General features: G+C 42.3%; 1 protein-coding gene across 1 annotated transcript in view; it reads left to right on the top strand.

Annotated features, from left to right (window-relative positions):
• Positions 1-828: 828 nt before the first annotated feature.
• Positions 829-11,841, top strand: part of UBE2I (ubiquitin conjugating enzyme E2 I) — a 17,281-nt gene continuing 6,268 nt past the window's right edge. The window contains exon 1 of the mRNA XM_072417728.1: positions 829-968. The gene's annotated coding sequence lies outside the window, so the exon portion shown is untranslated. The remainder of the gene's footprint in view (positions 969-11,841) is intronic.

The following is an 11,841-nucleotide window of genomic DNA, read 5'->3' as shown; positions in this document are numbered from 1 at the left end:
GTTCTTTCTGTCTTGTCAGAGCAATCAGCACACAGAAATGATTAATAGAAGTATTTCTGTGAGACAAAAGTTAGGGACCATCTGCACTAATCTCTTCGGCTCACTTCAGGCTTTGTTACGCCTCTTGTGATTGGCGGATATTTGCAGCCCCCCGCCCTATCTCGGCTGTCTGCACCAATAAGCAGAGGGCTCTCTCCGCTCCGATGCCCGGTGCCTCCCGGCCCGAGGAAGAAAATCCTCAGCAGTTTTAGGCCTCTGCTGCCTCTTCTCTTCCGATACTTGCCCTTGGCGCATTCCCTCGATAGATATCGATAACTAAACGACTGCTCTATTCATATATGTTCCACATACACAGTTATCTGCTATGAGCAGCCCGCTGTGGTTTGTTACACATTCCCTGCGGCCTGCTACCTCATCCTGACTGTCGCTTGGCAGACGGTCCCTTATTTTTAAGAAGCGGCTCCTTTAAGTGCATAGCTGCCCAGGATATGCCTGATCGGATAATTTAAATTTTATTTCACTTGCCAATAAACATACAAATACTCGGAGGTGAACGTAGAAAAATGTGATATTAGAAATAATTATTTACATAATGATTTTTGTTGTGAAGTAATATTTATAGGTAGATTAAAGCCCGCACCGTTAGATTTGTAGGAGTTGAAGTGTAAGGGATGTGTGAGCGAGAGAGCGAAAACTCGGTGAATTATATTTCCTTATCGGGTTTATTTAGATGGGAATTCAGGAAAGGGACGCCCCTCCCCCACTCCATGGCGGGATTTTTGTGTCACTCCCATTTGTCAGGCAGGTGACAAGACAGCCCCGGCGCGGGGTCCTCGTGACATGAGGTCCTATTTAGTCTGGGTCAGGATCAGCGCGGCTTCAGGAGGGAAACTTTAGCGGCTTTGTCCCGAGACAAAGAGCAGAACGCGCCGCCGAGCCCGGATTGTCAGGGGGTGAAGCTGTATCAGGTGAGGGGCCCCCGGGGGCCACAAAAGTAGTGAAGTGGGGACAGCCGGGTTCCGCTCTCCCTCCCTCCCCCGGGGCACTGCAGGGACAGATAGGGGAGGAGGCCGCATCGTGACCCGAAGTAGAGGGTCCTCCTCCTGGGGTCGGTGCCCATCCGGGACCGCCTGTATCGGTTCCTGCATGTGAGAGGGAGGACGGGGCCCGCCGATATACTGCCCTACCCCCATTCATTCACGTGGGGAGCCCTGCAACCCGCCATGGCATTCACCCCAAGCCTGCACTGCCCATACTGAGCTCCCCCACATCACCCCCCAACCTGCATTGCCCAATGTCAGGCTCCCCACATCACCTGAACCTGCACTGCCCATACCTGGGTCCTCCCACCTGCCAGCCCATACCCAGGACCCCAGACCATTACCCTGCACAGCCCGTACCTGGGTCCTCCAATATTAGCTGCAATTGCCCCATACCTAGGTCCTCTAGACCTGCACTGCCCATGTGGAGCTCCCTCACATCACCCCAACCTGCACTGCCCCATTCTCTGGTCCTCTGACCACACATCACCCTGAGCTGCCCCTGATGGGTTGTTGTCTGCAAAGCCAGTTGCCCTGCCTAAAATTAATGTGCCCCCCCACAGTAATGTGTGCAGTGCCTGATAGTGCCAATCTATTTCCAATATGAAGGCTGTGGATCCCCTCTGGGGTCAGTATAGGAATGATTTCCTCCTCAGGATTGGGCACTGTAAAGTTACATGACTGGCAATATCATCCAACTATTTCAAGGAATAGAGTCCTGCTGGGACCCCAGAGGATCAGGGACTCTGGAGGATGGAATGAGAATGTTTAGTTTGCCTTCATACTATGATTGGCTGAACATAGGAGTCCCGGTGAATGTGTCTTCTGTGTCCCAAACTTTGTGTTGCAGTTATGTAATGGCATAGATATAACTGACGGACAATAAACTTTCAATGACTTAATTAGAAAAGTTAGGCGATAGCCCTGCACCCTTCTGAAAAAGATTGCCCCTGATACTCTGTATGTGGTGTATTCCAAATACAGGAAAATAATTTGAAGTGCTATCAGGAAATGCTTACATAGGTGTAAAATAAGAGAAACATTAATGGAAAAAACAAAAATCCTCTGAACCTGACCCAGAGGAAGGAGAACAACTGCTAAAAAGTTCTGCGCGCTCTGCTGGAGGTAACAGACTTCTTTATAGGAACAATATCGGTGACCTGCCGGACAGATTTTACATGGACAGCTTGTTTTAAGATGCTTAGGATATTCCTCATCAGATAATCATTTTTATTTTATTGCTGAAAGACCTAAATACTCACAGGAGAAACATGTGATATCAGAATTTTATACATAATGACTAGAGGAAGAATAAACCCAGCGACATTCTACTTGTAGGAGGCAAAGTGTTCAGTGGAGAGAGAAAACTCCATGAATTAGATTATCGGTCGTATTTATAAGAACAGAATAAATTCCGGACAGTTTTTAATGAACGACTTGGAAAGTTTTCCATTTTATTTGAAAATTTGTTTGAGGCTCACCTATCAAATATAAAACTGATGAATGATTATCAGATTGCTTTGTTCCATGGAATGATAAGGGATGAAGGAGAGATGTCACCTGTCCCTTTTTGCAGTAATGATCTGCCGATCCAACGAAAGTGGAACTTTTAGTTTCACTTTAAAACAAGGATTCCATAATGTAGCAAAAGCCTTCTGGTTCTGATGGATATCTATATCCAAAGCAGATAACGGAAGCCCCTTGAGTTCTGACCCAACTCATCAGTAACCACCCAAAAACAGCCAGGTGGTTGCTGAAAAGTGCCGGGTGGTGCGCCCAGCTAAAAGGGGTCGGGGAGGACACTGTAGTTAATTAGGTAACACTAATTACAAAGACATGCATGGCAATACATTGAATATAGATCAAGCCATTCCCAACTAGAGGTCTCTGAGGTTGCTGTTCCCTAAACCAGTGGTCCTGCGGACCACTAAAATCACTGGCTTCCGACTGTGCATGCAAGGGGAGCCGGGTGTCACTCAAAGGGGGGAACTCCCCCAGAGTGACATCATGATGATGTAACCCCGCCCACTCTCCCATTGCAGGTCTGAGCCTGGGAGAGTGGGCGGGTTGTGTCCTTTACTAGATGCAGGGTAACCAGGGTCAGCGATGGTTGTACTGTGCAGGCACAGCATGAGATGTTATCCGCCCATGTAACATTTAGCAGGAGGACACTTTGTCCCTGAGGCAGTTTCGGGTGTTCCTATTGTAGAAGAGGGGGTAAATGGAGCCTAAAGTTTGGAATCCTGCAGTTTTAGAAAGAAATGTGGTTGTGGTGGCAACATTTGTAACTTTTTTTATTTTTTAATATGCAGTAAAACTGAAATCTTGTGAATGATATATATTCGTGTCCATTAAGTAGATGACCCTTGGGCATCTTTTACATGTTTATGAGCTCTTTGGTTTAGAGAGCCCAGTTGCTCAAGCTGAGGTTTATTTCAACCTTTATCCATTCATATCTGCAAGTAAAGTTGCATGTACAAATGTTTACAAAACAAAAGTAAAAGCAATAAAAACACATTAGTGCCAACTTTACTTTTAGTAAACATGACTATTTAATAAATACCGGTTATCAACCTAAAGTGAAGGTGAAACGCACAGAACATTCAACCATCCATATGGCTCTAATGATGTTTTTAGGTGTCTTTAAAGGTGATATGCTAAGCGGCAATGTCAGCCGTGAGTTCTTTCCACTGGCCCCTGATTTATCAGCCCCCCCAACACTGACCCCATTTACTTGGTTTTTAGCCGGGGTTGTCAGACTTGCAAATTGACTGTTCAGGTGAAAAAGATTGAGAGGCTGCTTAGACATCATACTTTATTGGTACTCATTGTACTAATGATGGCTTACTTCTGTTTGGAAGTTAGAATTGTTTCTTGTGGAGAATAAACACTTATAATCTAGCAGGATGTGCACAACTGGAACATAATATGAATATACCATCAAGAAAAATGGATGACTTGTGTATGCTGTCTAGTTCTTTACAAATTTGACTGGAAAAGAACTATTACCATATTAATCTTTGAAGATGCACAATAAATTTCATTTAACCATGTTCCTCCAAAGATAGAATGCAAAGTCAGATATTACTCGGTAAATCTAGCAGTGATGACAAGTTCAGGTGCATGAAACTTGTGCAAAGAGCAAATATAGGTGGGTGGAGTCAGACCAGTCCTTATGTACAATGAGAGAGCACTAGTGATTGGTCTGCATTATAGGAAACTACTGCACATGGGCCAAGTGTTGGATTACTACAATGTTGTTAAAGAAACAGAAGGTGAACCCACCATCACATGTCTGTGATGTAAAAGGGAAGGGATGTTGTGGTTGTGCCTAGTGTTCTTGGACAGAGGTTTGCCTTGATTTGGTTATGTAATGTGTTTCCATTACTGGATGCAGGGTAACCAGGGTCAGCGATGATTGTATTGTCCAGGCACAGCATGAGATGTAATCCGCCCACGAAACATTTAGCAGGACGACACTTTGTCCCCGGGATACTCTGGGGAGTTCCTTTTATAGAAAAGGGGAAAATGGGAGCATAAAGGTTGGACTCCTGCAGTTTTAAGAAGAAATGTGGTTGTGGTGGCATCATTTGTAACTTTTTTAATATACTATGTAAAACTGAAATCTTGTGAATGATGTATACTCGTGTCCATTAAGTAGATGAGCGCTGGGCATCTTTTACATATTTATGAGCTCTTTGGTTTACAGAACCCAGTTGCTCAAGCTGAGGTTTACTTAATCCTTTATCCATTCAGATCTGCTGTGGTTTAAGTAAAGTTGCGTGTACAAAATGTTTACAAAACAAAAATAAAAGCAATACACCAGTTTATAACATTAGTGCCAACTTTTCTTTAATTAAACATGACTTTTTAATAAATATCGGTCATCAACCTAAAGTGATGGTGAAACGCACAGAACAATCAAATATTCAAACTAAACCTGTTCTACTCTCCTTTCCCTGGTCCATCACAGGGCACCATCTTCTTGTGACTTCCTGTACACTGTCTTTGTTTGTATTGATGTGCCGGGATAACATAACTTCCGTGTTGGAGTTCCTTAATTGTAGCATGTGCCGGGGATCCTGGGATTGCCAAGTATCCTGGCAACCAAAGCATGCGCAGCTCAGCTTTTTGCCGAATACTTGGAGATATCAGCCAGGTGGAAGGGTTCTTTCCGAGAGGGATATCACCCTTTCTGTAATAATCACCAGCCTGATCATGGGTTCTACTAGCCTAACTCAGGCATGAAAATACTTTATTTGAGTGAGTTGCATCTCTTCCCCAGAAGCAGGGCCCCCGGATGGATTTCTTCTAAATGCTGAACTCTTGTTTGCTTGTTGGACATTGTGCAGTGGGAGCTGTACTTCCTGGCCACTCATAATCCGTGTGATCTGCACCCAGTACTGAAACTACATCTACACCCCCATCTCTTCCTGGCCATTCAGGATATGCACAGCCCCAGGCCTATTTCCCAAATAACCAGGAGGAAAGGGAGGCTGTGATCAGGCGGAACTGCTGCATGAAATAAACCGGCAATGCATAGGTTACAAGTGGAGCAGAGGTACAAGTCTCACTGCAGTATCACTAGATTTCTTTTCATCATTGATAAAAAGACTAATTGAGGGCCCCCCCTTTTTCAGGAAGATTGAGAACTAGATCATTAGGTGAAGCAAATATTGTGCCTGAAGCACAAATGTTTAGTTGCAGCACGCTTTTACACGTCCTCCCACCAAGGTCAGTAGGTCTTCTGGTATTACTTTCAAGATGGCCACACCTAGCAGTAGTTATAGGCGATCCCCTTCATTGAAATAACCTTACCTGCCTGGTCACAATTTTTTAAATGCACTTACCTGTCCCTTTTACATTACGGGCACCACCATCTTTCTTCTTTTCTGGTTTCTGCACAGCAACGATTTTGCTACTGGGAATAATGCATGTGATTTACATGATATTGAGTGTGCTGATTCCAAATCTGAACTCAGAATTTGCCTATCATGTACAGATTTTAGGTTATAGGCGTGCTATATAGCTGTTCAAATGGGTAATTGGGTAATGTATTTTTACATGGGAATTACAACTACCACTATACCTGCTGCCGCCTCAGCTGAATCACATCCCCTGGTGGCATGCATGTTCAAGCAGCGGCTGGGCATGTCTGGGCAAGACAGCGAGCTGACGTCAGAAATAAGTATATAAGGCTAGATGTAGCAAGGGCTTGTCTGTAGTGCAAAACCATTTTATTGCATGGTACAGCTAGGCCATAGTGAGTCTGTTTTAAGCTAAAAATGAGTAGGTGCAGCTGTGTTAATAAACCGGACAATTTTTGCTACATTTGTGGCAAATATACCCCGCGTGATCAACGCAAGAACCTTACCAAGAGGGTGAGATTTGCTTACAAGTATTACTTTGGATGTGAAATTGGAGATCAGAATGAAAGCTGGGCACCTCATATCTGCTGTCAAATGTGTTATGTTGGCCTAACACAATGGTTGAATGGGAAAAGGAATAAAATGCCTTTTGCTGTGCCTATGGTTTGGCATAAACCAAAAGACCATCACTCGGACTGCTACTTCTGTATGAGTAAAATTGCTGGGTTTTCGAAGAAGTCCAAGTCAAAAATCGTCTATCCTGATTGTAAATCTGCTCTGAAGCCAGTGCCCCATGATGCCCAGAATCCAGTGCCAGTCCCTCCTACATCTGTTATTGACAGTGACATGTCGGATGAGGTCGATGGTAATGAATGTTATGAACCCCAATTTGAAGAGGGTAAGCCACATTTTTTAAGCCAATCAGATTTAGATGCCCTAGTAAGTGACCTGTCTTTGTCAAAAGCGAAGTCTGAACTGTTAGCCTCCAGATTAAAGGAGTGGAATTTGCTACAAAAAGGAACGACAACTTCACACTTTCTTGATCGTTCAGTACCACCCCAACCTGATGAGCGACTACTGCTGGTTTCTGCAACGGGAGACAGCCGAGAGCCACAAACGCAAGTGCCCGAAACACTTCTGAAGTGTACATATGTGTTGAACAAGGACTCAGGTGAATTTGTGTAATTGTATATGTTGTTGCAACATAACTGTTTTTGTAATGTCATGGAACTATGAGGCAAAAGTTAGTTATGTATAGAGATTACAGTAACTGCGAACGATAATGTAGCTAATCAGTCTATATGCGTAATTAACTTAAGATCCTGATGTCCTAGGCAGAATCGGACTTCAGATTTGGATTCAGCGCACTTAAATTTAGTATAGGACACATGGATTAGACCAAGTAGCAGACTATTTATTTTTTGTGATGTAGTGTTATTAGGCATTTTGATTGGCTGGACCAGGGTGGCATAACTCGAACCGTTACGGTACCGTTACCGAAATGTTGTGGTGTAGTGTGATGGAGAAAGATTTTCTTGTAGGATTACTATTCCAAGAAAAAGAAGCTTTTGATTTGTTTCCTGGAATTTTTTTTTTTTTTTTTTTACATCTTTGTTGTAATAAGTGTTACTTTGAAATACATTAGTTGATTTTTTTACCTACATGATTTATTGGTTAGGAATGATTAGTTTATGGCAGAAATAGAACTGTGTGGAAGGTTACTGTCCGGGGTAATGGGCAGGCTGTATTGTACTTGATGTACATAACAAAGGAATTGGCTAATGTATTCTTATCTTGAGCTTTACGAATCTTAATGGTCTTCCATTCCCATCTTACTCATTTAAAGGAAAATGAAACTGAAGACCTGCAGAATATTTGCTGCAAACATGGCCACTATATCCCCAAGTGATCAGTCATGTAGATATGGACCCACCTGATCGTTTTATTCTCCTTTTTAGTAGAAACTTCCCCACCAGCTAGTTTGGTTCACAAACTTTTCATTATAAACTAGTCAAGAGAGGCTTTTTAGCTCCTTATGGTTGCCAGTAATGATGGTCCAGTCTTGTCAGGTTTCCTGCTAATATGACAGCTTTGCTCACATTTTTAAGGCCCCACATGTAACTTCTCACTGCTAGTGTGTGCATAAACCCAAGGTAGGCCTCATAAGGTCATGCCCAAAAGTGCCCAAGTTCAGGAGTTTAGCTGGAACCAGAAAGTATTGTAATATTAACTTTTTGTTGATTAGGTCTTAAAGATCATACTTTCATTGTCTCGAAATTCACAAAGAAACAACTTGTGCTAGGCATTCTGAATCAGGGTTCTGACTCTAGTGTTGCTAGGGCTTGTGTTATCCGCATAGCTGCCGGTCCAATGTCTTTGGTAGAAACTTTGGCATGACACCAGGGTTCTATTTAGTGGTGTGTAGGAATGGTATTCCAGTGTTCTCCCCAACCCCTTTTAGCTGGGTGCACCACCTGGCACTTTTCAGTAACCACCCGGCTGTTGGGTGGTTACTGTGGAGTTGGGTCACAACACAGGGGCTACCACCCGCCTACAATTTCCTCCCATCAAGTTTGAAAACCATTTCTGGGTTGAACACTGTATTCTGACCATCATTGTAGAAGGTGAAGTTTTCTCACTAACCTCCAACTAAAATTATTAGCAGAGTTTCCCCAAGTTCCTAGAAAATATATATTGAGGTTTTCTTTTGTGTAGAGGTTGGCTACAAGTGGGAAACCATTACATTTTCGTTTGATAGAATTGTAAAAAAGTGTAAAGTTTCTGAGTGATATAAAAAGCTGGCATGATGAAGCTGCTCATACCTGTGCCTCTGCCTTGTCACATTGGGCACTTCTACTAATATCCATGTTACCTGCTCCTTCCCTGGTAACATTTCTTATGCAACTATTCCAACCAGCCTGGTCATTTATTGACTTGTTCTCCACAGTTTAAGCTGGGTAGGAGGAAGCTGCAGCAGACGTGTGGCACCTCAGGTGGAAAGACACAAGTCTAACAAGTTCAACCACTAAGGAAGTAAACATACTACAACCCTGTATATCGCAGACAAAACTATATATGCGCAGTTGATCCAAGGGAAGGCCAAAAAAAACCCTTATAAAGCCTGGTTCAGTTTGTGCCAACAGGAGGTGGTGCAGCCAGCTAATGGGCTATGGAGAACTCTGCACTGGTTTCTAAAGCAGACCCTTGTTTTTTAAAATTGTTATTTCTGACTGCTGAGAAAGAACAATTGTAATGCCAGCTGCCGCCATATGTCCCATGGTTCCTTGCACTGCATACCATGGCTGTGGTTGGCGCATATGAAGGAAGACATCCTGAATGGAGCATGAATTGTAGTCACAGGCATTAAGGATATGTAGTTCTCTGCAATGAATAGAAGGTATTTATAGGGACTAGTTGGAACTAATATTTTTAAAGCATGACAAACAAAATGGGAGAAGGCAACAAAATTACTGGGAAGGCTAAATGATTTTCATCTAGAATATCGCATTGCCCATGTTCACTTTTTTCATAGCGTGGCCCAACCATTTCAAGTTGATAGCATATGCAAGCTTTCAATTTCATTTTAGGTAAAAGCTGCTACAGTTAATGAAATGGTTGGATGAGTCATAATCTGATCTGGAAGTATGAGAGAAAAAAAGCAAACAAGCCATTCACATGGTATCTGTATATAACCTGTCCACATTCCAATAGTTCCTGGTATAAAGAGCTGCCTGGGTGTGGCTCCTGCACCCCCCACCCCCATCCCAGTCATATTGCAAAAATGGTTTAATGTTGGCCTTTAGTCTGCAGGTATGAGGAATGTGGTGCAGCATTAGTATGCTTCTATGTGCATTGTACAAATACAATATTTTATGTCCCTGTGAGCACAGGGAGGATCTGTAGCTTTCCTGCATTTCCAGTACAGTGCCCTCCTCCCACACTATGTTTTGAGTAGAGGAATAGAACTACATAAACAGTGCAGCCTTGCTTTTTTAGATATCTGTGCTGCTTTAACCCTTCTATCCCTTAGTCATTGCAGCTCTGGTATTGTGCAGGGAGACAAGTCTGCTGCTCACATCATCTACTTCTCTGCAGGCAGCTTGAATCTTTTGGGTCCCTTCCACGTCTCTGCTATTAGGCAGGGAAATAATTCTGAATAATTACAGGCAGCCTTTAACCATTTACTATTATAATGCTTTGCTGGAATTGCACTTTAGGCTTAACACATAGAAAAACTTGCTTCGGAAAGATTATTGTACACAATTGTAGGTTTTCATGGCAATTCTTCCCCTTAGTGGTTGTAATAAAGAATATATTTGAATGCTTTTGGGTTATATTTAAAACCAAAAGCGTTGAGACACACAAAGGGAACACAACCTACTCTCCCTGTTCTTAGTTTATACAACCATGATAGTGATCTTAATACATATTACACAGTGCTGTACATTAAATTTGGGTAGCAAATGACAGAAGGTGACACAGGAGGAGAGGACCCTGCTCCGAAGAGCTTACAGTCTAGGAGGTGGGGGAAGTAACACACAATAGGAGGGGGTTATGGAATGGTGGGAAGTAGAAAGGGTTTCAAAAGACACAAGACAGGTAGGTAAGTTTAAGAAAGTATAGGCAATCTGAATAGTACGAGGAAGACCATACAGGAGAGTTGGGGCACTTCTATAAAAGTCTTGGAGCAGTGCATGTGATGAGGTCATTGGGGGAGAGAAGAGAGCGGCTAGGGGAGTATTTTTCTATCAGGTCAGAAATGTAAGTGGGACAAGAACTGTGGAGGGATTTGAAGGCAAAGCACAGGAGCTTGAATTTGATTCTAAGGTGAAATGGAAGCCAATAAAGAGAAGTACAAAGAAGCAGCAGCAGAAGAGGAGCGGTGGGGAGTCTGGCTGTAACATTATATATATATATATATATATATATATATATATATATATATATATGCGCGGCAAATCTGACCCTTTGGAGAATCTTTCAGGTCTGTATGTTTCAATGGCACTAATTGATTCTCCACCAAGGATTGTTCTGGGGAATGTCACTGAAAAGTGCAGGCTAGTGCGCCCAGCTAAAATGGGCTGGGAACACTGCTACTTAATGTGAAACCCCAAAAATAGCATAACATACTGAAAAGTTGATTTTCAGAAACACTAGCTGAATGTTTAGAGGGCTATTGAAGATTAATTTCTCCACAGTGCTTATAAAAGAATGTGTGTTTTTTTTTTTTTGTTTTTTGTGGTTGAAGAAGCTATTGGTTGGTGGAAGCTATTGAGTTTTGTGTAGATTTTTAGTTATCAGCGAATTTGTGTTTATAACCTGAATGGGTTAAACTGAATGTTTTTTGGACTTCCTTGATTTCATGGTGTGAATAACCACCCAATTGGACAATATTTTGATATTAATCATTTTATTCAATTGATGATTTTTTTTAATGTATAAAACATTTTTGTTGTACACATGAAATTAAAATGATAAAGGACATTTTGTTTTGTAAGAAGACAGCAGTGGTAATCTCTGGAACTGATATTATAACCTCGTACCGCCATTTGATAAGTGTCAGGTCACCCAGGACTCGTTGAATTATTTCAGCCTGAGCTATTTAGCTGTGTAAACACTTTATACAACAAAAACAGACTTGTGTTGAGAGCTCCACCTAACTGTTCAATCGGCTTTATATTAATATGGCAGTATTTTATGTTTGGCTAACTAAAAAGGATTCTTTTTAACAGTCGATAAAGAAAATCTGTACACAAACAATTGTGCATTTATGGACTAAAACCAGGCCAGTGGTTACTGGACATCTGAATGATAAGAGAACTTATTTCCAAGCCAACACCGGAAGTCTTGTCAGCGGGTCACATGTTAAAATGTTAACCACCTGGGCGTTACACTGATTTCTAGATTTCTGTTCCAAAAGCGTCACAGGTTTT

Source organism: Pyxicephalus adspersus, chromosome 7, assembly GCF_032062135.1.
Source record: "Pyxicephalus adspersus chromosome 7, UCB_Pads_2.0, whole genome shotgun sequence".
Lineage (NCBI taxonomy): Eukaryota > Metazoa > Chordata > Amphibia > Anura > Pyxicephalidae > Pyxicephalus > Pyxicephalus adspersus.
Note: the sequence above shows the minus strand (reverse complement) of the source record. Positions and strands in the feature narration are given on the sequence as shown.